The 26,292-nt window shown below is 46.5% G+C and overlaps 1 pseudogene; it reads right to left on the bottom strand.

The window, feature by feature from the left end:
• The window catches only part of LOC104358257, a 29,586-nt pseudogene extending 6,158 nt beyond the window's left edge, over positions 1-23,428 (bottom strand).
• Positions 23,429-26,292: the final 2,864 nt, after the last annotated feature.

The raw sequence follows: 26,292 nt of genomic DNA, 5'->3' as shown, positions 1-26,292 counted from the left end.
CCTGCACAGCCTCTTTAATTGTGACTGACAGTTGGCCTAATGTGCTCTGCTTTGGCACTAGGGTGTGCATGAGGCCACCCCATAGACTAGATACTTCCATGGTGATTTTTTCAACCTTGAACTTCTTTACCACCAAGGGAGGCCACCTCAGCTCCGTAACATAGCTGAGGTCATCAGTGTGACAGTCTATCTGCACGCTGCAGGAAACAACAGTCACTGAAAGGCACTGCAACTCGAACAGGCTCAGGTAGCTCCGCTCCTAACTTGGTGTGTTCTGTGGCTACTATAGGCAATAAGACACTCTTGTATCAGGAGGGAAAGGCAACAGTATCCTACCGTATGGAATACTATTTTGACCTCAGCACAGACATCAGTCAGATCAAAGTAGCATAAAAGAATTCAAGTGTAGACTTAAGCCCCATGAAGAAGAAAATGGAAATGCTAGATCAGTTGCCAAAGTAAAATTCTCTTTCTACAGCTCTCTTCAAAAGGATGGATTTCACTGGTTTTGAAGATATGTCAAACTTGGTTGGCCCCAGTTTTAGCACCCTTACCTCCCACCACATAGCTGTGCTGCTATAAATGGACAGCATGAGCAGAGCTTACCCTGATATGAAATGAGTGAAGGAAGCCAAGGAAGGGGATAATGTCCCCATTTAAAATAATTCACATGCTTTCCATGCAGTCCCTGAAACACTGTAATGCCCACATGAGCCAGCCATTAGTGACTGAAGACATTGGAATCCCTGGTTCCCAAACTAGTTCTGCCCAAAGCTCGTCCTATTCTCCTTTTAAAGAGAAAAAAACAACCCACCTGGCTATAGGATAATACTGTTTGGATAACTACCTCTACTGCAGTGTTTATTCCTTTTCAGTTGCAGTTCTGTAGAGGCTGGTTTCAGAGTCAAGATATGTACTCCAAAAAAATATTTTTTTATAGTGTGAGTGTTCATCTGTCATGATGCCAAAGGTAATAAAATTTGAAAGAAAACAGCTTGGAAGCCTTGAAATGAATTAGGATGATAGCAGAAGACAGCAAGGTGGGGAAGTAAGATAGTTTTACAGTGGGCAGAAATATCTAGTAGTCTCCTCCACATAGAGAACTTTCAACCTTATTATTTTTCATCCTCTTCACTGTCAATACAGGGATTATTCCCTTCATCTTGAAAGCAATAATATGGGGTTTTGTCTTTCTTGACATCTGCCTTCTCTAGGGGAATGGAGAAGAGCATAGAGGAAGTAAGAGAACAACATGAGATGGACACAGTACGGAGCAGATGAAAATTAGAGATGTGTCCATTACAGCTGCTTAAGGCAGTCATTTTTCAGGACAGGAGTGAGAGAGTATAACTTGAGAAATGTAGAGAGAGGTTTATTATAGGAGAAACTTGGGGAGAAATTGTTTGTGATTAATGTCTGTCAGGCCAAGACAAACTTCAAAGAAATGAGAATGGAAGCAAGGAAAGTTCTTCTGACTATAATGAGAAACAAAGGCAAATGTTCACCTCCAGCTTAGCTGCAACAGCAGAAGCATGAAAATGCAGAGTGACTATTCTTCTGGGAGGAATATAAATCTCAGTGCTTCTCTGTGCTTCTGGATCTTAGAAAGAACCATAGGCATTATCAAGATAGAAACCCATAAGTCAGGATAGTCTTCAAGTTACAGATAAAATTCAACAGCAGCTTCAATTCTAATTCTAATAAACTAGTTTTCTGAAGCTTTCACCTTTGTGCTGAATCCTTCCCTATCTGACCAACAGCTAATGCTGAATCTTTTTTGAAGTCTGAATTCTTAGTGGCTTATGAGAGAATTGAGAAAATGCAAGGAAATTTCAAGATCAAGATTGCAAAATCAATCAAGATAATCCTGCCCCACCCTCACACCATAAAAGTTAGTTCAGTTGGATAAACTTGATATCAAGGTGACCTTTCTGGTAAAATTTTATCTAAGAAAACCCTCAAACAACAAACATCTGAAGTGATGTTTGTTTCTGAAAAGAATGCAGGACAATCTCCAAAAGTGGCTTGTGATCGTGTATGTCCAACTAGAAACACTCCATTACAGTGTGGGATTTCTTCTTTCCAGAGAAGCTCTCCTCAAGCAAGACAAAACACACAGCTCCATGTGATGACAGCTTCAGGCGAAATGTCATTGCACCTGAATTTGCACCTGAATTTGACAAAGAGCAGTAGTGGTACTTCACATCAACCAACAAGTTAAATAGCTTCCTCTGGAAGCATTTATGGGCCATGCACCTGGACAGCTCCCCTCTTACATAACCAAAAATTCATTCATCATCTGACCAAAACTGTACTCAATAGAAAATCAAATGATCATTATGCCAGCATCCATCATAGGACCAAGGTATTTCTGATTATATAGGGAGCATGCAATCCCAGTGCAAAGTTGGGGCAGGAAGGAAGCGGAGAGATTGAGACTGTTGTATTTATAGAGTACTCTGGTCAGCCTGATTCCATTTCACAGTTTGGGTGGTGCTGAGGAAGGAAATAGAAAAATATCCCCTACTTGCATTTCTTCCATCAATTTGAACAGTTACAGTTGGGAATGTAGCCATTTCTGGAAGATTTTGTCATGGTTTAACGCCAGCCAGCAACTAAGCACCATGCAGACAGTCGCTCACTGCTCCCCCCACTCACCCTGGTGGGACGGGGAGGAGAACTGAAAACTAAAACTCATGGGTTGAGGTAAAAACAGTTTAATAATTGAAATAAAAAATAAAATATAATAATAATAATAATAGTAGTAGTAATGAAAAGGAAGATAAAAAAACCAGAGTGAAATAAAACCCAAGAAAGACAAGTGGTGCAGAATGCAATTGCTCACCACCTGCTGACGGATGCTTAGCCAGTCCCCAAGCAGCAATCCGCCCCACCCGGTCAACTCCCCCAGTTTATATACTGGACATGACATCATATGGTATGGAATATTCCTTTGGCCAGTCTGGGTCAGCTGTCCTGGCTGTGTCCTCTCCCAAGTTCTTGTGCCCCTCCAGCCTTCTTGCTGGAAGGTCATGAGAAGCTGAAAAATCCTTGACTTATAAACACTACTTAGCAACAACTAAAAACATCTGTGTGTTATCAACATTATTCTCATACTAAATCCCAAATACAACACTGTACCAGCTACCAGAAAGAAAAGTAACTATATCCCAGTCAAAACCAGGACAGTAGCATATATTTGGTTTTGTACATCAGGGAAGCTGTCACTGAGCTCTGAAGCTCTGTTGATTAAAACTATCTCCTCAGAGCTGACTTTGACTGCGCTGTCAGCACTGATATCAGGAACCCCCTGGGAAAGCATTAGCTCAGCCATCTCCTCCTGAACAGAGCAGATAGCCAGGCAGGTCTGAGTTGGAATCCTCAGGAACACTGCTGAGTCCTGTGCTAATTTCTTGAGCCAGGAGGAATATGGTGGCTTTAGATCTTTTTTTTCTTGAAGTTTCACCAAAATTGGGAGAATGCCTTGCAAAAGTGGTACTGTGAGAAGACCTCATCAGAATGTAAGACTGGCTGACGATGCTATCTCCTAAGATACCAACTCCAAACTTTTGCAGTATTTTATTCCCAGGGAACCAAGCAATGGCATTCTCATTAGCATTCCCTGCAACCCAGGACTGCACCTGTCCTCCAACCAGGAGACCACTGCACCTTGAAACAAACTCATGAATCTTCTTCACCTCACCATCACTGTAGGCTTTGCAACAGTACACACTCAGGTTTTCCTTAAGATCTGCTAGCCTGCAAGGGATCTTCTCCTGCCTTAGGAGAGTGAAAAAGTCCTGCAAATCACCAGCAATACCAACTTGTCCTCCCTTCCCAACATCAAGCCAACCACTGGAATTGTGGCTGAAGGTTTTTGTTGCTGATGCTTGGAGAAAGTTTTCATGAGCGAGTACCACAGCACACTCCCTGCCATAGTGTGCAGTGGCAAGGAATGCTTGGTGGGAGTCATTCATAACAAAGAGAAATGCTAGTTCACCATGGATGAGCAGGTGGGAGGGGACACTGCCATCTTCTATCTTGAATTCAGTCACTCCTTTCTAATCTTTTTTTCACATCCAATTCGTGTCTGGAAATCCAAAAGAAATCCTTGTTATCTAGGTTGATTTATAAATGCTGAAATCTGTACTTATCTTTGCCTTGTTAGTAGTGACACAGTCATGACTTCCTATTAACACTCTCTGTTTCAAGAAGTCATCAAGACAAATATATTAATCTTTATCAAAAGAGACTTGGAAGTTAATGCAACAGATATCACTGAAGTGGCAGAATTGTTAAAATTACAGGGATCACCGGCTTTCTTTAAGCATGGAAAAATTGAATTCCGGTGCTGTGTGCTTGTGACTCATGTCAGGTTTTTCTGTAGTGGGCCTGTTTTTCTGTAGTATGTTACCATCCACAGAAGGTGGCTCTATCCTTCACAAGAAGAAGTTACTGTCCTCAGGACATAGAATCCATAAGAGATCAAGTAAACACTTCCTAATCCTTTTCAGTGCAAAGGCAGATATGCCCCTCAAAACATTCTCAGCAATGGCTTCAATTAGTGCAATTGATTTTGCTTTCAGGAAGTCTAGGGGCTCTGACACACCTTCTTCTACTCATTCAGCCTTAAGGTGCTGACCTCCAGTCATAGAGCAAACGGAAACCAGGTAGTAAAATGTCAAAACTGTGGTAGTTGTTTGCAAAGTTGCACTATCATCTGCTCTCTTGCTTGTCTCTTTACCCCAGGCTTCAGTCCAAACTTCAGCTTCCGTTTTCTGTTTATTTCTTCATCCTTAAATATAAGGATAATTTTTCCATCATAATGGTTTAAACACTGAATAGGTGCCAAGAGAGGTTATGGAATCTCTGTCCTTGGAGACATTCAGTACTTGACCAGGCAAAGCCCTGAATAACCTGCTCTAGGTGGCCCTGCTTTGGGTAGACACTGGAGCAACTGACATTCAGCAGTCCCTTGCAACTTCAACTATTACACGATTCAGATTTCCATCAACATGTTCCAAATATACTGGCAGTGTAGGACACCTGAAAAATTACTGTGAAGACAATGGCTTACTGCCTCAGCAGAGCTGCCTCCTGAGCATGGCCAGAGCTGAGTCTTGTTATCATGACATGGTCTATTATCCTTGTCTGAACATAGCTCTGAGACAGAGATAAAGCTGCAGTATATTTTTCCTTATGTAGCAGGATAAGGTCCAACATAGAGCTTCAAATTCCCATCTTATTTGTGAGCAATTCCCTGAAGAACTATCATCACTTTCAGGGACATGTGGCAAGAAAAGAAAATTCCTTTACTCTAATAGTCTAAGATCACCCACCTAGTGGATGAAGGGAAGGTGGTGGATGTAGTTTTTTCTGGATTTTAGTAAGGCTTTCAATACTGTCCCTCATAGCATCCTTCTGAACAAGCTGTCCAACTGTGAGATGAAAAGGTACAGGGTGTGCTGGGTGAAGAACTGCCTCAGGGCAGAGGTCACTATATTTAACAGGCAACCTGTCACCAGCGCTGTTCCTCAGGGCTCTATTCAAGGACCAGTTCCATTCAACATTTTTATCAATGATCTCGATGCAGGAGTTGAATTGCACCATTAGCAAGTTCGCTGATGATACTAAACTGGGAGGTGCTGTTGGCTCTCTGGAGGGATAAGAGGCCTTGCAGAGGGATCTGGATAGACTGAGGGATTTGGCAATGATTAATGGGATGAAATTTAACAAGAACAGATGCCAGATTCTGCACCTGGGACGGTGTAATGCTGGGCACAAGTATAAACTGGGAGAGGAGTGGCTGGAGAGCAGCCCTGCAGAGAGGGCTCTGGGGGTGCTGGGCAGCAGCAGGCTCAGTGGGGGTCAGGAGTGGGCCCTGGCAGCCAAGAGGGCAAACCCCATCCCGGGGTGCAGCAAACACAGCATGGCCAGCCCAGCAAAAGAGGTGACAATCCCGCTGTATTCAACACTGGTGCAGCCCCACCTTGAGTGCTGGGTGCAGTTCTGGGCCCCACAAGAATGATGTGAAGGACCTTGAATGCATCCAGAGGAGGGCAACAGAGCTATTGGAAGGGCTGCAAGGCATCTCCTGTGAGGAGTGGATGAGGACTCTGGGCTTGTCTACTTTGGAGAAAAGGAGGCTGTGTCGACCTCATTGCTCTCTGCAGCTCCCTGAGGAGGGGAAGTGGAGATGGATGTGCTGAGCTCTTGTCCCTGGGACCCAATAAAAGGATCCAGGGGAATGGTTCAAAGCTGCATCAGGGGAGGTTCAGATTTGACATTAGGAAATATTTCTTTATCAATAGTCTCATTAGTGCCTCAACAGGGTAATTACAATACAACAAAAATACTAATCCAATTAAAATGATATTAACATATATAATACAAATTATTAAATTATTGCTAAATCACAATAATGATACAGTTAAAACTGGTATACATAGGCTCTCCAGTGCTGGGTCCTGATGTTCAGTCATGCTAGTCTTTTCGTAGGTGAGATGGTTTGCAGTGAGCCATCAATAGCCTAAATTCTTTGCTAGGAGGAATTCAATGGAGGAAAGGAGCGGGGAGATGTTCTTGCTTGATCTTAGGTCCTCTTGGAGTTATTTTTATATTTCTTAAACAACTTGTTTGTTACAGGCCCATAGGTCAGTTACATGATGACTACTTAGTAATGTTAGACTTCTATCACATGTGATAAATATTCAGAATCAGTGTTAAGCTACAGGAGACAGCTCTCTGGACTCTTTACTGACACTTTGTCCTGGGTTTGAGTGAGTGGTGGGGTTTTTTGGTGGCAGAGGAGGGGGCTATAGGGGTGACCCCCTGTGAGAAGCTTCTTGAAGCCCCTCCAGCTCCAAGTCAGCTCCACCTCTGCACCAAAACTGAGCCCATCAGCTGTCCCTCTGCGATAACGTATTTAAGAAGGGACGTGGTGACGGGCAGTGGGACTGGTGAGGAGGAGTTGCTGCAGCTGCGTGAACACCAAGGTCAGTGGGGGAACGGAGGAAGAAAGGAGGGGGGAGGTGTGCCGGAGCAGAGACCCCCCTGTATCCTGTGGGGAGACGGCAGGGCGGCCCCCCCCCTGCCACCCATGGAGATCTACAGTGGAGCAGACACTGATTTATGGCCTGTGTTTCGTTTCGCCTGGTTGATCAAGGTGCTGTGCCCGAAGAAGGCCGGGGTCTCATGGTAAAAGGTAGCCCCGCTGCTGTAATTCAGCGCTGGGAGGATTGCAGCATGTGGGGGAGTCCCACGCCGGAGCAGCTCGGGAAGGGCTGCAGCCGTGGGAGGGAATCCAGTTGGAGAAATTTGGTGTCCCACACCAGAGCATTGTAAGGAAATGCTGTGGCCCGTGGAAGGGACTCATGTTGGAGAAAGTTTGTGGAGGACTGTCTGCTGTGAGAGGGGGACCACGATGGAGCAGGGGGAACAAGTTCCAGAAGCTCCCCCCACTGAAGATGGAAGAAAGCGGCAGCACTGACTGCACTCCCCATTCCCTGCCCCTGCGCCACTGGGGGAGGAGGTAGAGATATCGGGAGCAGAGCTGAGCCCGGGAAGAAGGGAGGGGTGGGAGGAAGGTGTTCTCAGGGTGTGGTAATGCTTCTCACTGTCCTACTCCTTTAAGTGTTGTTGTTAGTGTTCTTTTTTTCTTCCCCTAATGAGTCTGCCTTTTGCCCCAGACCATAATGGGTGATTTTCCCCTCCCGGTCCTATCTTGAACCCCAAGGCTGGCTCATTTGTCCCTTCTCATCACTGGGAAGAAGGGAAGAGTGAGCAGCTGCATGGTGTTTGGCTGCCGACCAGGCTCAAGCCACAACACACTTATATATTTCTGAAGTTATATGTAAAAGAGACCTGTGGCCACTTGAGACAGTTATTGGTGAGTCTTGAGCTGTTAAATTAGTACAAGGCCTGTGGCTTGCCTCTAGCAATATCAACAATACATTTACTGTGTAACAGAGAAGACCAAACCCCCTCCAGAACATTATGTATGGAGTGCTGAAGAATTAGATAGACCCGTGCCTTTACAAGGATGTCCGTTTAGGGGCATGTCTTCTGGCATAAGCAGTGCAGTCTCATCACCTCTCCACACATCTACCTGACCATTAGGACAGAAAACTGCAGCCATTCATGACCAGTGTATCTCCTGTGGGGCGACATTGGTATAGCAGGTTCCACATATCTCTACCTATCCAGACAGGGAAACTAACCCTCAGGGCAAAGCTGGGTTAACAGAACTTTTTTAAATCCAATCCTTCACCAGGTACCACCTTCTTACATAAGCTAACCTAGCAATGTGCTGGGTGCCTTCCAGTATCAGAAAAGGGACAAGACAGAGACCTAGAGATATGACCCATGGGGAGAAGAAATAGGGTGCTACTTCATATCTACCCCAGGCTGGAGTGAATGGAAACTCTAGCCATTTAATATTTGCTTCCTTTAATTTCATTGAAGTGACTATCTGATCTAAAACCATTTTCCTGGGAGATGAGACCATCTTGTCAAAACAGCCACTACATATGGTTTTCTGCTGACAGTTTCAGCTTAATGTCAGGGTCCTGAGTGCATCAAATCTCACCTGGGGTCTCCACCCACTGCCCTTGCCCATGGGCCTGGGGACTCCATTTTGGCTCAGCCCTGGGCTTTCAGATGTTGCTGGTGTGCCCATCTCTAGGCCTGCCTCTGGCCCTGCCTCCTGGATGGGTCTCAGAAATTTGTTGTAGGTAGCTTTTCTCCAGGATGGGTCCTGCAGGCATACATTATCGCTTGTCTCCTGTCCTGCTTCTGACTCTCTCTCCTTTTGCTCCTGATTGGACTCCTTGGATGGACCTGGGACCTGGCTCATCACTTGCCTTGTCTGGGACCATTGAAGGACTCTGTTACCAGCACCCTGCTCTGCCTGCAGCATTCAGACCCCATGGGGCTGTGCCCAGTCCTCGAGGGCATTGCCAGTGATGCCGTCACTCTTGGCTCCAAGCCCACCTTCTCTTAGGAGCAGCTGCCTCTTGTTCCTTCCTCACACCTGTGGCAGGTGCACCCACCCACTGTAATTGTGGCTCCTTGGCTGTTGGAGCTTCCCTGTGCCCTTGCTCTCAGGGCTTTACAGCAGTTGGGGTCTTTGGCCAATTGGGGCTGGTATTGACCACAGGTCAGATTCGGCCTGGGTATCAATGGAGACCCTGGGGGAGGGTATCAATGGAGTCCCGGGGGGAGGGTATCGATGGAGTCCCGGGGGGAGGGTATCAATGGAGTCCCGGGGGGAGGGTATCGATGGAGACCCGGGGGGAGGGTATCAATGGATTCCCGGGGGGGGGGGGGTATCGATGGAGACCCTGGGGGATCCATTTGGAGCTCGTCCCGCCCGGAGCAGCGTGCTGCAGGGAAGGGCTCTCCCCTTGGGTTGGGACGCTGCCCACAGAGACTTCTCGGGGTTCCTATGGGTTGGGACGCTGCCCTGAGATGTTCCTCGAGGTTGAGAGCCCTCACCTTTTACTAGGTGAGTGATTGAGGGGTTTGGGTTGTCGTTAAACCCCTGGTTGGTGTTTCGGGTTGTTGTTAAACCTTAGACGTTTGTGTGGTGATAGTTTGTTCTCCTCTTACAGACATTGGAACCTGCTGTTTGTGTGTTTGTGGAACGTTGATTAATCATGTATAAAAATAAATTTTGCTTTTTTTTTATTGTTAACTGGTTTGGGAGTTTCTGCAACAAGAGGAGTTTAGCCATGCAACTCACTAGGATATTGCCAGAAGCCTGGTACTTCTAGACATTTTGCAATGCCAAAGGGTTTTTTTGCCAACTAGACCAATGTCCCATAGGAAATCTGAAGCAGATTAAAGAGATGCGCCCATGTTTGATCATTCTTTTCCCATGCTGTATAACAAGAAGCAGTTATTGTTTTTTTTCCTAGGGAGACAGATTGGTATATCACACTAAGCTCTCTCCCCGAGTGGCTAAGCCCATCTGGCAAAGGAAGGTTTTCAGGAGACATCAGCATTAGATGCTCTGTACACCTCTCAGGTCCTTTCTGGACCCAAGATGAACCCAGATTGTTAGTAAACACTCACAAGGCATGACAGCTACTGTCACCAGGGTGCAGACATCATTCCGACACAGGCTTCACTGACTGCACTAAGAATACACTTGTTTTTCCCAGTTACCTGCACGTATGTCTCCAGAGCAGTCCACACTTCCCGGTCCTTTAATTGAGCACCTTTCTCCAGATACTCTCTTATCCTTTCCTCCTGACACTGTGACTCAAGTGCCTGATGGGCCTGATGTCAGAAATCCTCAGCACCTTTTCATGAACACAGACAGACCGGAGGTTGCAGGTGGCCTCTGTGGCATGAGGGGGGAAACTCCCATCCTTACTGCTGTTGATTGTGTCCCAGCTCATGGACAAGACCCCAAAGACCATCAGTTTGCACGTGCTTCATATCTAATATGTCCTTTACTGAATCCAGGTGGCCCATGATGGGGGGTAGCCAGCATGCATCCAGCCTACAGGAAAGACAGGTAACAACATGTCATAAGTGCTCACCCCAGTGCTGTCACTTAGACACAAGTGACTGTATTTTAAATTTTTTTTTATTTCTCTAGTGCCTTTCCTCTGTTTCACAAACCACACTGTTATTACCATGAATGACATTTTTTTCCCTTTGTGAGTTAAGGAAATACTCCAAGTTTCACTCTAACAAACAGTCAAATAAGCAGTGTAGAGGTCGTACAGAACTATCAGTTAAGCTCAGGTTTGCTTGCTTTCCCTTTTTATACATAAGCATACACTCACGGTTGAATTGAGGTTCAGATTTAGGATGAGAAAAAGTCTGACCATTGCCCAGAACACACCTCACAAACTGAGCACAGTTGACACCAACCCAACCATGCAATAATGTGATTCGGCACCCTGGCAGAGCTTGAGTCTTCCTATGTAGGGTGTGGATACTGCAGGGCTATACTCCAGTAGCCAGCAGTGTGGCTGAAACACATGGAAGTCACAGTTTATCATGCCAAAAGGCTGCAAAGTTTGTCATGCTTAAGACTGTTCTTAACTTCACAGGATAGCTATTCTATAAAGAACTTCCCAGCACCATGCTAGGCAAGAATCTTGCACTGCAAGGGATTTTACTCATGTCTTCTTGCTGTCTTCATCTCTAATTTGTCCTTCTTCTTGAAGATTCCCAAAACTTAATACAACAGTCACATCCCTGAATTCAAACACCTATTGTGGTAGAGGATAAGCAGCCCATTACGCTCACTACATAGGAAGCCTACACAATTGGCTTTGACTGAACACTAAGCTTGTAGACTACCCAAAGTTAGAGAAGATGAATGGCAATCCCCTTCCTGCAGGAACTATTTAACATCTTGACCTCCCTTTTTTTTAATGAGAGGGATGCATGAATTTAGCAGCCACTGGCATCCAAAAAGATCAGGTCCAGAAATTTGAGTGAAACCATTTAGTCCCCCCAAAATAGAAGGGAATTTTAAGTCTGCAGACTATGATCTTTTTAACTGGTATTTGCTCAGGATAGCAGAACCTAACACCCCCAAGATGTGCAACAAATTCTTTCCATGTGACTTAGCAAAGGGTTAGGACATCAGGGTTCATGCCAAGGCCTTGTCTCATTGTGGGATGATGAATTTAACCAGTCTATTTTGAAAAACAACTGAACAAAACTTGTATTGCAAAGTTCCACATTTACCATTTAATTTGACTCTAAATCAAATGCACTCAGCTCACAACTGGAAAAGCTGGGGTGGGAGAGCATCAGCTGCAAAACTACACATTCATGAGTTTTGACAGTGATGCTGGTTCTACTTCTCCATTGTTATCATCTCAGGCGCACATCTTTTCAGGCTAAGCTTTGCCCACAATAACCTTTGTGGAGCCTCTCTCCAGCAGGTAGGCATACACAGGTTTAACAGTTACTACTGAATGTATGAGAACAGTCTTGTGACTGAGGCAGGGAAAAAGGAGAAATCAGGTCACTGTCTCCCCACTGTACTGACTCCGCAGTGCATTCAGGAAGGAGAATGAGAGTCAAAGCCAGTGCAGACAGCAGCTCTGCCTCTTAACGCACTGTCGTGGTTTGAGCCTGGTCGGCAGCCAAACACCACGCAGCCACTCACTCCCCCTTCTCCTCCGGCAATGAGAAGGGACAGATGAGCCAGCCTTGGGATTCGAGATAGGACTGGGAGGGGAAAAACACCCATTATGGTCACGAGCAAAAGGTAGACTCGTTAGGGGAAGAAATAAAAACCCAGACATTTATTACAGGCACTAACAACACATAACAGAGTAGGACAGTGAGAAGCATTGCCACATCTTGAGAACACCTTCCCCCCACCCCTCCCTTCTTCCCGGGCTCAGCTCTGCTCCCGATATCTCTACCTCCTCCCCCAGCGGCGCAGGGGCAGGGAATGGGGGGTGCAGTCAGTGCTGCTGCTTTCTTCCATCTTCGGTGGGGGGAGCTTCTGGAACTTGTTCCCGCTTCTCCAGCGTGGTCCCCCTCTCACAGCAGACAGTCCTCCACAAACTTTCTCCAATGTGAGTCCCTCCCACGGGCCGCAGCATTCCCCACAATGCTCCGGTGTGGGACACCAAATTTCTCCAACTGGATTCCCTCCCACGGCTGCAGCCCTTCCCGAGCTGCTCCGGCGTGGGACACCCCCGCATGCTGCAATCCTCCCAGCGCTAAACTACAACAGCGGGGCTACCTTTTCCCACAAGACCCCGGCCTTCTTCGGGCACAGCACCTTGATCAACCAGGCAAAACAAAACACAGGCCATAAATCAATGTCTGCTCCACTGTAGATCTCCATGGGTGGCAGGGGGGGCCACCCTGCCATCTCACCAGAGGATACAGGGGGGTCTCTGCTCTGGCACACCTCCCCCTCCTTTCTTCCTCCGTTCCTCCACTGACCTTGGTGTTCACGCAGCTGCCCCAACTCCTCCTCACCAGTCCCACTGCTCCTCACCACGTCCCTTCTTAAATACGTTATCGCAGAGGCACAGCTGATGGGCTCAGTTTTGGTGCAGAGGTGGAGCTGACTTGGAGCTGGAGGAACTTCAAGAAGCTTCTCACAGGGGGTCACCCCTATAGCCCCCTCCCCTGCCACCAAAAAACCCCACCACTCACTCAAACCCAGGACACACTCCCAGGAAGAATAGCTGAGTGAGACAACACCAGTTTTGAGAGCAGGGAGGCATCTGAAAGGGTCAGTACATTTTTTTAAACCCTGTATTACCATGTTTCCATCCTGACACTCTCAGTTTTGCAGGGGTCACAGCCATGTAACACCTCTACATATGTTCCCAGTCTGGTTTTAGCAAAATAATCTTGAAAGAACAGACATTGCTGCTAGAGGCCACCTGTCTCCTGGCCCTTAAGAAGGCCATATGGCAAAGTACCTCCCCAGTGAGATCTGAACATCTGTTACAATCCTCTCTGGCCTTGGAAATTTTGTTGGTATGGCTGTCAATTCGCTTATTGCCACCATGATCTTGTTCCACAGGGTCAGCAGCTGTGGGTTCTCCATGTGGCAGATGCTTTCAGACGGCACCGCCAGTATGAGATTCTCAACAGCCAGTTCTGTCCAGGGAGCAGGGTAGTGCCAAATACAGGCCTTCCACTGGCTTTCACAGGTCTCCCCTACATCAACAACAGAAAATTGGTTAAGCACAGATCTGACTTTTTAGCATGCTCTCAGAGGACAAGTTGGAGAAAGAGACCACAGTCATGAAATTATCTTGGAAAACAGTATGTGGTAGTTGCATGACTGGGGGTGGTGGCTGTTAACTAGTTAATCCTCATCCTGTGTTTGAGAAGTCTCCTCAGGCTATTTAATGGATGGAAAACAGACAGAAAAGGACTGGCATATACCAGAGTAGTAGCATAGCAAGAACATATCCCTGTTTTCCATCTGAGGACAAGAAGCATTGAGTTTCTCCAGTGTCTCTTGACGTTCTCATTTCTTCTCCAGCAAAGATTTGCTGTTTCATATAACAACCCTGGTTTTGTTTAGTTTGACAGAAGAGCGAGAAAAAATTGCATACAGGAAGAGAAGAGAAAGTGACAAACACAAGAAATTCAGCAACAATTTACTGTAAGGACTGGAGATGGCCATATGGGGGCACAGTAAAGCAGGCAGAGGGCAAGGCAAGCTATGTCATGGCAGAGGTTAGCCTGCCTCTCTCCAACACAACAGTTTTCTTTGGAAATGACAACTCCAACCTCCAAGCAATGTTAGTTTGAACAAACCCTGCCCATTTGGTGATAGATCCTCACCTACCTCCTGACATGTAGCAAGCACAGACTGATTTATGCAGAATCCCAGAGGACAAAAAAACAAGGAAACTAAATCTGGGTATTCCTAAACCCAGCCATTTCTAAGACATTCCTAAGGAGGGGACCGTCTTTGCTTTCAGTCACAGGGATAGCAGCATCTGTGAGCAGCACTAAGAAGAAAGGCTCCAAGGTAAACAAACGTACCAAGCTTGAAGAAAGGAGCTCTGACTACCCCTTACACTGTGATGAGCACTGTTCCCAGGATGCTCCTTGCTGGTATTGCAGTGTAAATGAGGCCACCCCAGAGCCAGTGGTGACCAGAAGCAGTAAATACAGTGAAAAAACCTGGTGAAGCTCAGTGTTACCCCTGTCTCAGACAGTCTTACAGCCATATTCTCATTAGTACTGGCTCAACTATATCTTTCACCAGCAGTTCAGGGTACTGCAGTGACTTTTTTCACTGCACTGTACTTGCATTGATCATTCCTTGACCTTTGTCCAGCATCAAAGTCACATCCCGTTACATGTGAGTTGGAGAGATGTGATCACTGCTGGCTTCTTTTATTGTGCCTCTTCCTTGGTCCTCATACAGTAAAACAGCATGTGGCTGCAGGATCAGACAGAAACACCTGAGTTAGCTTTGCATTTCATCTGCAGAGAGCTTATTGCAAAAAATATCCAAACAGGTAAGCATTTATCTGCTTTACAGAGAACAGGAGCCCAAGTAACTAATTTATATCTGATGGGGATACATCTACAAGAGTAATAGTGATAGCACTCTGAAAGTACCTTACGAGAGAGCTGGAGACACAGAACTAAGTTTGGTGTCTAAAAGGGCCCAAGTACTTATCTTGAGCCTGAAACTCACCTTGATCACTTCTCTTTGCACGATTACAAAACAAATACAGCTGCCTTCACGCAGCAGCCACACTCAATTATCCCACCAGCACACAGAAATAGGAGGTATACAACAGAACAGAATGAGAAACAAGATGAAAAATTATGACAATGCATTGAAAGTGCCACAGGGTGGCAGCAGTAGGAAAGGACTGAAAAGGCAGCAAAACCAGTAAGGTGAAAACCATTTTCCATGCTATTTTTGAGTGCTCACCTGACAAATACATCGGTGTAAACAGAAACCAAACTAGAGACAGCTTACCTTCAGACCAGCACTGAACACCAGGCAAGGGAATATTGTAACTGCTGTGTGCCCTTCAGGGAGGTAGAGTCCTGTACTCCTCCAGGCTGTCTGACCTAAAAGGTTAGAGAACACAGCCCTAAACAGTCAAGCACTGCTTTGGCCTGATGTTAGGGATTCCAGAGATTTCAAGCTGCAACAGAAGAATCCTCCACCCTTTTCGTTTCCCTTGCTCTACACTCACAGAACTGTCTCACGTTTTCACTGACATATCAGAAATACAGTTTTAAAGCAATAGGGTAGCAGCATGAACAAGATCATCACACCATTAGCAACCAAGCCCACCCAAATCTGAACTTCTGGAAACGCCAAGCTTAAATGTGTTTACTAGTTTATTTGAAAAATAAGAAAAAAAAAAAAAAAAGTAACCAAAAGCCCAACACCTCCTGCACTCAGATCCTCTCACCTTAACACTCTAAGAAGTACATACTGTGGCTGAAGTTGTAATAGACATAAAACATTTCTTAAATAACAGACTAACAGTGACATCGCATTTTTCATTATTGACTGGTCCATCACAAGCTGGGGCTCACAGGTATTCCCATTTCTAGCTGACAGAAGTCATGAGAAAACCTAAAAAGGGCAGTCCTGTGCTAGATGTAACTGCAAGATGGGTAACCCACCATACCACTGTAATTCAGCATGTTTCTAGACAGTCCACCCATGGAAATACAAGTCTCCTCTTCCTAGATCTCTGTAAACACTTGCAATACCCAGTGCCAAACTGATCCATTCTACTCTACTGATCAGGCAAAATCCACTCCCAAGTTCTGACATGCAGTTTCCTTAAGCATATTTCAATACAAACAGCAAAAGTCCTAAAAATAGATGGACTGCCTAAACCATCTAACTTAAAACCTTTCCTGTCCTGTAACAAACAAGAGCAGTTTTGTCAAGCAAAATCTAATTTGAGGAAAAATGCAAATTCAATCATATCACAATGTTTCACCAATTCATCTCAGTTTTACTGAATTTTCATCAAAGGCAGTTTTTAAATAACATTAAGAGTTTGCTAGCATTTCTTTGGTTTTTGTTTTCAGGGTTTGAGTGAGTGATGGGGTTTTTTGGTAGCAGAGGAGGGGGCTATAGGGGTGACCCCCTGTGAGAAGCTTCTCGAAGCTCCCCCAGCTCCAAGTCAGCTCCACCTCTGCACCAAAACTGAGCCCATCAGCTGCGCCTCTGCGATAACGTATTTAAGAAGGGACGTGGTGAGGAGCAGTGGGACTGGTGAGGAGGAGTTGGGGCAGCTGCATGAACACCAAGGTCAGTGGAGGAACGGAGGAAGAAAGGAGGGGGAGGTGTGCCGGAGCAGAGACCCCCCTGTATCCTGTGGGGAGACGGCAGGGCGACCCCCCCTGCCACTCATGGAGATCTACGGTGGAGCAGACACTGATTTATGGCCTGTGTTTTGTTTCGCCTGGTTGATCAAGGTGCTGTGCCCGAAGAAGGCCGGGGTCTTGTGGGAAAAGGCAGCCCCGCTGCTGTAATTCAGTGCTGGGAGGATTGCAGCATGCGGTGGTGTCCCACGCCGGAGCAGCTCGGGAAGGGCTGCAGCCGTGGGAGGGAATCCAGTTGGAGAAATTTGGTGTCCCACGCCACAGCAGTGTAAGGAAACGCTGCAGCCTGTGGAAGGGACTCACGTCGAAGAAAGTTTGTGGAGGACTGTCTGCTGTGAGAGGGGGATCACAATGGAGCAGGGGGAACAAATTCCAGAAGCTCCCCCCACTGAAGATGGAAGAAAGCAGCAGCACTGACTGCACCCCCCATTCCCTGCCCCTGAGCCGCTGGGGGAGGAGGTAGAGATATCGGGAGCAGAGCTGAGCCCGGGAAGAAGGGAGGGGTGGGGGGAAGGTGTTCTCAAGATGTGGCAATGCTTCTCACTGTACTACTCTGTTAAGTGTTGTTAGTGCCTGTAATAAATGTCTGGGTTTTATTTCTTCCCCTAACAAGTCTGCCTTTTGCTCATGACAAAAAAGGGTGATTTTCCCCTCCCGGTCCTATCTCAAACCCCAAGCCTGTCTCATCTGTCCCTTCTCATTGCCGGAGGAGAAGGGGGAGTGAGTGGCTGCGTGGTGTTTGGCTGCAGAACAGGCTCAAACCACAACATTTGTTTACGTGAAATGACACAAATACTGAATATTTATGGTCAAACAAATACTGTGTTCGATTCAATGCATTAAATTCAGCCAACCCTAAAAATTTTCCCCTTTTGTCCTGACTCATTAGTGTTAAAATCAGTGAGCAGTTATTCCACAACCTTTCTCTCTGTATATCCTCTGCACTCAGCTATTGCTGCTCCACAACTGCCTCCTTTTTCTCAGCAGAACAGTCTGGAAACAACTCCTCTCAATCATATTCTAATAAAAAAAAAAATCAAGATTAATCTGTTCAGGGGATAATACCTTACTAGTGGAATTTAACCTACAGTTTAAACATATCAGCTATGAGCAAGAATCTCGGCAATGTTGTACAGATACAAGGCCTAAGCTTAGACAAATCATTCAGGGTGTAATTACCAAATACCTTGGCTCCAGGGGTAGTGTCAGCTCAAGAAGATTCCACCATGCTTCCAAGTCTTTCTTTTCACCCCCTAAGCCATACCTTCACCCCATTAACTGTGATGACACAAGTTATTGACACTCAAGCTGAAATTATCTAGATAAAAAATAAACCGTTTGTTTCTAATTTATACCTCTTCATGGGATGGCCCTGTCGTGGTTTGAGCCTGGTTGGCAGCCAAACACCACGCAGCCACTCACTCCCCCTTCTTCTCCGTCAATGAGAAGGGACAGATGAGCCAGCCTTGGGGTTCAAGATAGGACTGGGAGGGGAAAATCACCCATTATGATCTGGGGAAAAAGGTAGACTCGTTAGGGGAAGAAATAAAAAATATACAAATATACATTTATTACAGGCACTAACAACACATAACAGAGTAGGACAGTGAGAAGCATTGCCACATCCTGAGAACACCTTCCCCCCACCCCTCCCTTCTTCCCAGGCTCAGCTCTGCTCCCGATATCTCTACCTCCTCCCCCAGTGGCGCAGGGGCAGGGAATGGGGGGTGCAGTCAGTGCTGCCACTTCTTCCATCTTCGGTGGGGGGAGCTTCTGGAACTTGTTCCCCCTGCTCCATCGTAGTCCCCCTCTCACAGAAGACAGTCCTCCACAAACTTTCTCCGATGTGAGTCCCTCCCACAGGCTGCAGCATTTCCTTACAATGCTCTGGTGTGGGACACCAACTTTCTCCAACTGGATTCTCTCCCATGGGCTGCAGCCCTTCCCGAGCTGCTCCGGCGTGGGACTCCCCCGCATGCTACAATCCTCCCAGCGCTGAATTACAGCAGCGGGGCTGCCTTTTCCCACAAGACCCCGGCCTTCTTTGGGCACAGCACCTTGATCAGTCGGGCGAGAAAAAACACAGGCCATAAATCAGTGTCTGCTCCACTGTAGCTCTCCATGGGTGGCAGGGGGGACCGCTCTGCTGTCTCCCCACAGGATACAGGGGGGTCTCTGCTCCGGCACACCTCCCCCCTCCTTTCTTCCTCCGTTCCTCCACTGACCTTGGTGTTCACGCAGCTGCCCCAACTCCTCCTCACCAGTCCCACTGCCCGTCACCACGTCCCTTCTTAAATACGTTATCGCAGAGGCGCAGCCGATTGGCTCAATTTCCCAAACAGAAGTGGAGCTGACTTGGAGCTGGGGGAGCTTCGAGAAGCTTCTCACAGGGGGTCACCCCTATAGCCCCCTGCCCTGTTACCAAAAAAACCCACCACTCACTCAAACCCAGGACAGGCCCATAGACAACAATCTACAGTGTAGAGCACAGGGTTTCTCAAAGAAGCTTTCTTGCCAAAGCCATTGTGCTGTGCAGGTACGCTGAGGCTCCTCTGTCAGGTGGTTATTCTCCAAGTGTTTGTGCACCCACATCGAGTAAGCAGGACTTTCATGGGGTGTTTCAGTGCACTGAAATCAGGACTGATCACAAAAGAAGCCTGTCTGCCATTACACAGAGGTCAGGCTCTTCAAAAGTCCACAGTGAATTGGACATCTGTGCCCATGTTCAGACATACACAGACATGTGCATACTGACGATGGGCACCCCACTGATCCCAGCAACAGCGTGCCTCAAGAAGAAGGGAGATGAATCCTCACCTGGATTTATGCCATCAATTTCCACAGTGACAAGGAGGGCACAGATCCCAGCAGCAGATTTCTGCACTAGGGCTGCACTGTCTGTCTTGGTGAGAGACATCTCGGTTGCCATGCAGAGAAGGACTGCCTCTTTGGAGTTGCCCTTCACAGGGCAGTTCCTGCTGACGTGTGGGATCCCACTTCTCTGAAGCACCTTGGTCAGGATGCAGTGGAGCAAGGCACATGCAGGGCAGTCATGGGCTGGGATGTGCAGAAAGGCAGTGCAGTCCTGCACTAGCTTTTGCAGCCAGTGCTTCAAGGGGGCCTTGAGCTCCTCATGCTTCTCTACATGCCTGTTGAAAAGAGTGAGCGCCTTGCCAAAGTGGTAGTGCTTCCCAGATACCACTGGCAGGTGCTTGGCTGCCTGGATGCTCTGCCCCAGAATGCTCAGTCCAAAGTGGTTCAGGATTTTGTTGCCAGGATATTTTGCCACAGTAGCTTTGCCATGGTTCTGGGAAGACTAGTACCAGGCCTGGCCTCCAATCAATAGGCTGCCTCCCTCTGCCATGGAAGTGTGAACTCTCTCTGTCTCTCTGTTGCTGTAAGAAGAGCAGCAGTACATGCTGATGTCGCCTGCCAGCTGTGACATCTGCGACTTCACCTCTTCCTGAGAGAGGAGGCTTCACAGTTTCTTCAGGCTGGCATCCACACTCACCAGCCCCTTCCTCCCGGCATCCAGCCAACAGATAGCATTGTGCAGGAATCTGGCCAGTTTTGGGGAGAACAGCTGGTTCTCATGGGTTGCCACCACAAAACAGCCTTGGCCATAGCATGCTGCAGCTAAGAGGCAGTGGTGTGAGCTGTCCAGGCGGAGCAGGAAGGAGAGTACACCATGCACCAGCAAGATGGAGGGTTGCCCCCTGTCACCAAATCCAGCTCTGGCACACCATGCAGGAGAAACTCAGCATCAAGGCTAAGGTTGGCCTGGTGCCTGAAGAACCAAGAGAGGTCCAGGTTAGCCCCCATCCCAGAATCCTTTGCACAAAAGGCCACCTTGTCCATCCTTGCCTCTTCTTCCTCCCTCATCGTAGTACATCATGTTGTCAGTTCTTTAATTACAAAAAAAAAAAAAATCCATCAGTACCTCATTTTTCTCCTTTTAAAGCCTCAGCTTTTGCAGCCAAGCAAATCTGTAAGAATCTCAGCACTCATTTAAAACAAAAGGACAAAAAGATGACATCAAAAAGAAGTTTCTAGACCTCTGACTTTGAAGTATGGCTTGAAAATCTAAATACATTGCAGAAACTCAAAAATCAGAAGACCATTCATACTTTATAAACTGTAAACGATGTGGGAACTGGCACATCTCCTATAACAGAACTTTCTCCATTTATTGCATTCTAGTCACTATCAGCTAGGCAGGCCCAAAATATTTCTCAGTGTCTCCTCCCATAGTCCTCACATTACCACTAGATGGTCTCCACAATATAAAGAGATTATACCGTGCAAGGCCCTCTTATCTCTGCTATTTCCATATAACTCCTATATGTCACTGTGGAGAAAGACACGTTGAATTACTCTCATTTGCTTTGTTTACACTTTCTCCTGGTTCTGCCAAACACAGTTTTCCCCCAACACCTGTAAAGTATCTGTTGTTAAGTGGTCATTGCAGCCAACTCAATAAGAATAAATGATGCTGCCCTTCTGCACACCCATAGGACAGGAATTAAATTAGCAGCTCTCCTTTGGTTATTACTTTATTGAGACCCTTTGTCACACAGAGTATGTGCTCAGGCATATGGCACAGTACCTGCCTCAGACTGCAATTTGATTCTCTGTGGGTTAAGCAAAGGCAAACAGGAAGGTGCAGATGCACAAAGCTGTTGTGTTGTATGGAAATGTTGTATCCAAATTTCTCTGTGGCTCTGGATCCAATCAAAACCACCACAAAAGCACCCTAAACAAGGTGTAATTCACCCTTAGTTACCATTTAAAATCTTGTTAACTGCTATGAAGTTTTTCTCTGCTGGAGACTTCTTCCACCCACTGTGAATAAGGTGGTGGGAACACACCTGTGCATTGCAGGTGGGAACAAGAATCAATCAGCAAGTTTTATTAAGTATTTTAATTTGTTAGCTGTGTCTTAAGCACTTTGCTGAATTCAACAGCAGAGCTTTCTATTACCTTTATTGGAAAACAAACTGAGCATCTAGAAAGTATCAAATACAAATATTTGTTTGAAAATATTAGAAATTTAGTATTATATATCCACAAGGAAGTGGCTGTGAAGGAAAGACTTGCCGGGAATTTTACTGTAAGTGGCTCAGCTTTCACTGCAGTGAAATGAAGCTGCCACACAGAGGAAGTGCAGTAGCACTCATGCTTCTCAGATAACCTGCTGCACATTGTGTAACTCAGCAGAAAGTGGTACAAGGCACACCCACTGGCAAGGGGAGGTAGAGGAAGGTGGCAGAGCAATGCCCAGGACTTCACTGCCTGGTCAGCTGTGCAATATGAGTCACAACAGCCCTGAGTTTTATACCTGCTGCTCCAGGACCCAGAGGGCCAAGCTGGAATCCCAAACTGGGAGCATGGATATTTCCTTCCCACAGCCTGTGTCAGAAGCTGAGATGGGAGGTGGCACCCAGCCTCCCCTCCCTTAGCTCTTAGTCAGCCCCAGGGTTTCACTTGCAAAAGGCAAATTTCTGGAAGTTAACAGGCTAAACAGGTTCCGCCGCTGCCAGCCAGAGCCTGGCCCAGAGGGCTGGCCTGGTGCTCCATCTCCAATCTGGTTTCAAAATGTGGTAAAGTTGCCCTGAACATACACGCATGTGCGGAGAGGGAGAGGAGTTCCTCCTCCTGTTCCCATGTTGCTGTATGTTACATTTGGGCATGCTTGGTCAGGCAGCCTGCTCTGAAAGATGGCTCCCCTCATTTCCTTCCCCTTGAACGAATTCCCCAGGCCTGGCCCAGCTGCTCTTGAAGCAGTCAAAGACCCCATTCTTTCCAACTGCAAACAGCAGAAAGGTGCCCCTTAAATTGGAAGACAACAGTTGCAGCCCATCATGGCTATTAAAGAACCAGCATTCACCATCATCCTCATCTCTCACCTCAAGAATCTCCTATAAACACCCCACCTGCATAACTCATCTGTTGTTTAAATAAAGAGCAAATCAGATACTCATGGGACAGTTAATAGAATCTTGAGAATTTTCTTGGTGACTTTGAAGATGCATTTCTCCACAGTGTTTCCTGTGAAGCACGTGCCAGCCACACTAGTCACCTGGTTCCCAGGGAATTCAAACAGCATCTTCTTGCCATGTTGACTAGCCCAGTGCCAGGCTTGACTGCCAATGAGCAGCCCCCCACCCTGCTTTACAAAACCAACCAGGTCTTTTGCCTGCACGCTGTCATAGGCACCCATAGAGTACACCGCCAGGGAGGGGCTGAGCTCTGCCCCAGCCTGCACTTTGGCACCAGCCCTGAACAGCAGCTGGAAGAGTGAATCAAAATGAGGATGGACCCCAACCAGGGCCTCAGTGGAAGGCTTGAGCAACTCCACAGCATTTCTGAGGAACTGGGAAACCTTGGAGTCCTTCCAGATTCCCTCATGGGAAACAACCACCATCAGGCCCTTCCATACTGTGAAACGGCAATCACAAACTGATTCTTAGAGCTCACAAGCACAGGGTAGGTATCCTTCTCCAATAAGCAGCAACTCACAAGGAACAAAACTGCCAGTGAAGTCCCATGGCACAACACTGTCCACTAACAGTTCGTAGGTGGCAGAGGGTTTCATCTTCAGGTCACTCCTATCTGGTGGAGAGAAGACCAACACTCATTCCAGTATGGCTCAGCAATCAAGAACAGCTGTAACAACCCTCTGGAGTCATTTCTTTGTCCTCTAGTAGGAACTCCAAACAAACAGGAATCATTCACTGGAAGCTTGTGGCTTTGTTAGCACACTATTTAGAATTTAAACAGAAGTGACAAGTATATCAAGATGATGGAGGAAAAGAAAGTGACTGTTTCAACAAATTCTGTTAGGCATCATGGAGGAGAACAGGGAAGTAAAGGTATTCACTTTCCCATTAACAATTTCTTTGTAGAGTGAGAGTGCCAGAGGCTCCAATAAGTCTATTAGGAACTTGCCTGGTAGAGGTGGTTTACATGGAAATAGTCAGAAAATTAAAAGACCTCATCAACACAACACACGTCATAATTCAAACATGCAGTTCACATTTTAGTTCCTAACTGGACACATAGAGAGCTACACACAGTTGCTGTGAGATGGTATTCCCAAGTTGTACTTTCCTTCCTATTTTTAGGCACAGTAAGACCTTGCTTAGTATTAGGAGGTGCGGTGAGGAGGAGGAGAGACACCAGAAATGATGGGAGACAACCGGCTCCCCTACAATAACTGTCAAAGTCACACAGTACCTAGGAAAGGAGGTCTGGGCACACGAGATTCACGCCCTAGTTCCCTGATCAAAACTGCCACGTGATCTCAGGGAAATAATTTCCATTTTCTGTAGCTTTGTTTCACCTGTTCTCCCATCTATGAAGTAAAGAGTGGTACTGACCTTGATTGACAAGATCTTTGAGGTCTATGTGTGGCACGTGCTCTATTTAGGCTCCTTCAGTTTGAAAGTTTGACTTAGCTCTTCACCAAAATGATCTTCTGCTGAGGGGGGGGCAGCTGTGACTGTGCAAACAGGAAGGTTTTGAGGTAGAGAGTACGACACAGTCCCACCCAGTTCCTGTCATTCAGGATTCACGAGGCTGACTTGGAACACAATGCCTATGGCAAGGGAAGGAGCTGCTCTGGGCTGGGCCTGCCCCTTTCCCTGGCAGCATCTTATACCAACACTGGAGCAGTGTTCTCTTGTCTTCACACCCATTTCATATTTGGGTACCCTGAAAACAAATCCTTGGCATGCAAACACAGGAAAATGGAGAAATCCTGGAGAAGCAGCATCCTTAATTTGGATTTGTCACAAGTCCCAGGGTGCTCCGAAAGAGCAACCTCATCAACAGTATCATTCCCACTGCTTATCCTCTGGACATGCCCGGAAGCTCCGGTTTTTCACCCACACTCTCTTGAGACTCCACTGTTGTTTTACATATGATTTATGAGTCAAAGCTGCTGATTAACATAAGATAAAGAAGTATATTGCCCAGTAATTTAGTGCTTGATTGCTGGCTTAATCTGAATTCCAGCTTTGTTTCCCCGAGTTTGAATAAGTCCCACATTTAAAGGCAAATACAAAGTCTAAGTGGTTTTTTAGGTTGTTTTACCAGGAATCATGCAACAAAGTAGTAACACAACTTGGGAAAACACTAAAGTTTATTTCTGGTGGCTTCTGTGGATTTGACACTAATGTACCTATACTGACACTGACCATGGTGCCAGTGAAGACACTGGACATCAGGGGAGAGGAAAATCAGATGCATAGTTTCAGCAATATGTATTCTACCTGAGGACTACCCTACAGAACTAGGTTTGAAGTAAATACAGTAAAAAATGACCCTTACTTGTTAGCCCCCACCCTTCTTCTGATCACAGGATTTGAAAGCTAACATCCTTGACTCTGGACCCATAAAAGGATGGGTGCACCCTGGCATTTATCCAGAACAAGGTGTGGCTGTCTTGGGAAGGATTTTAACTCTCACTTAACTGAATGCAGTTATCGCCATATAACAGAATTCCCAATTTCTCTGTAATCACAATTTCCCCATTTCCATTGTATTAACCAATGTGTGGAGAGAAAGAAGGAAGTATACTCATTAGACCCATAGCAGACAACTACAAACAAACTCCTCTTTCTAGAGGGAGAAGGGAAAAGATGCAGCAGGGACAGAGATCACCCATGTCTAACAAGAACTGCAGGAAGCTGCAGAAGACCAAGCTGTATGTCTGTTATGTCAATTAGGAGGAAGCAACTAATACATCTGGACATACATAGAGGGAAAGTGGAGATCTTGGTTCCTAGCTGCCTCCCTTCTTAACATGGAAGCACAAATTCATCATGACAGTGTCTTGAATGAGTCAAAGGCTCTCAATTCCTTGTCTTCCCTCCTACTCCTTCCACCTCTCAGCTCCATACAGTTCCTACTCCCCACAAAGCCAAGAATATTGAGAGTAGGTATTGGAGCACACATTTATAAATCCTGCCAGATGACTAATTCTCTCATAGCCTTTCTCCTGACTCTGGAAAAGGGACAAAAATGCGATGGGAAGGTATTGGGACTTCATTAAATGAAGACTTAAGATTCCATCACCTGCTGTCCTAAAGCCATCACACCTGGGCAAAAGGGATCTGGTACAAAGGAAGGAATACCCCTTGGTTCACTCAGGAAGAATACCTCTAGGAGACAGAGGAGCTGGGCAGGGGCTCTAAGGGTGAATAAGGGAACAGACTTTGTGTGTCAAGTGCTCAGTCACTTTGGGGTAAATCTTTAAGGTCTTTGTAAAGCCTGTGAAGATCTCCACGAGTAAGAAGTATGGGATTGTACAATATCTGAGAGAAACAGGACAAAAGGCACAGGACAGCCACTGGGGTGGATCACTTGCTGAGAACACATGCAGCCAGTGGGAGACCCAATTTCTAGGGATCTGGCTGCTCTTCCTAAATAGGGGAGTCTTGGGGTTTCCAGTCTTTC

This window comes from Tyto alba, unplaced genomic scaffold (assembly GCF_018691265.1).
Source record: "Tyto alba isolate M040663 unplaced genomic scaffold, T.alba_DEE_v4.0 Super-Scaffold_21, whole genome shotgun sequence".
Classification (NCBI taxonomy): Eukaryota; Metazoa; Chordata; class Aves; order Strigiformes; family Tytonidae; genus Tyto; species Tyto alba.
The sequence above is the reverse complement of the archived record's forward strand: the minus strand, read 5'-3'. Positions and strand labels throughout refer to the sequence as shown.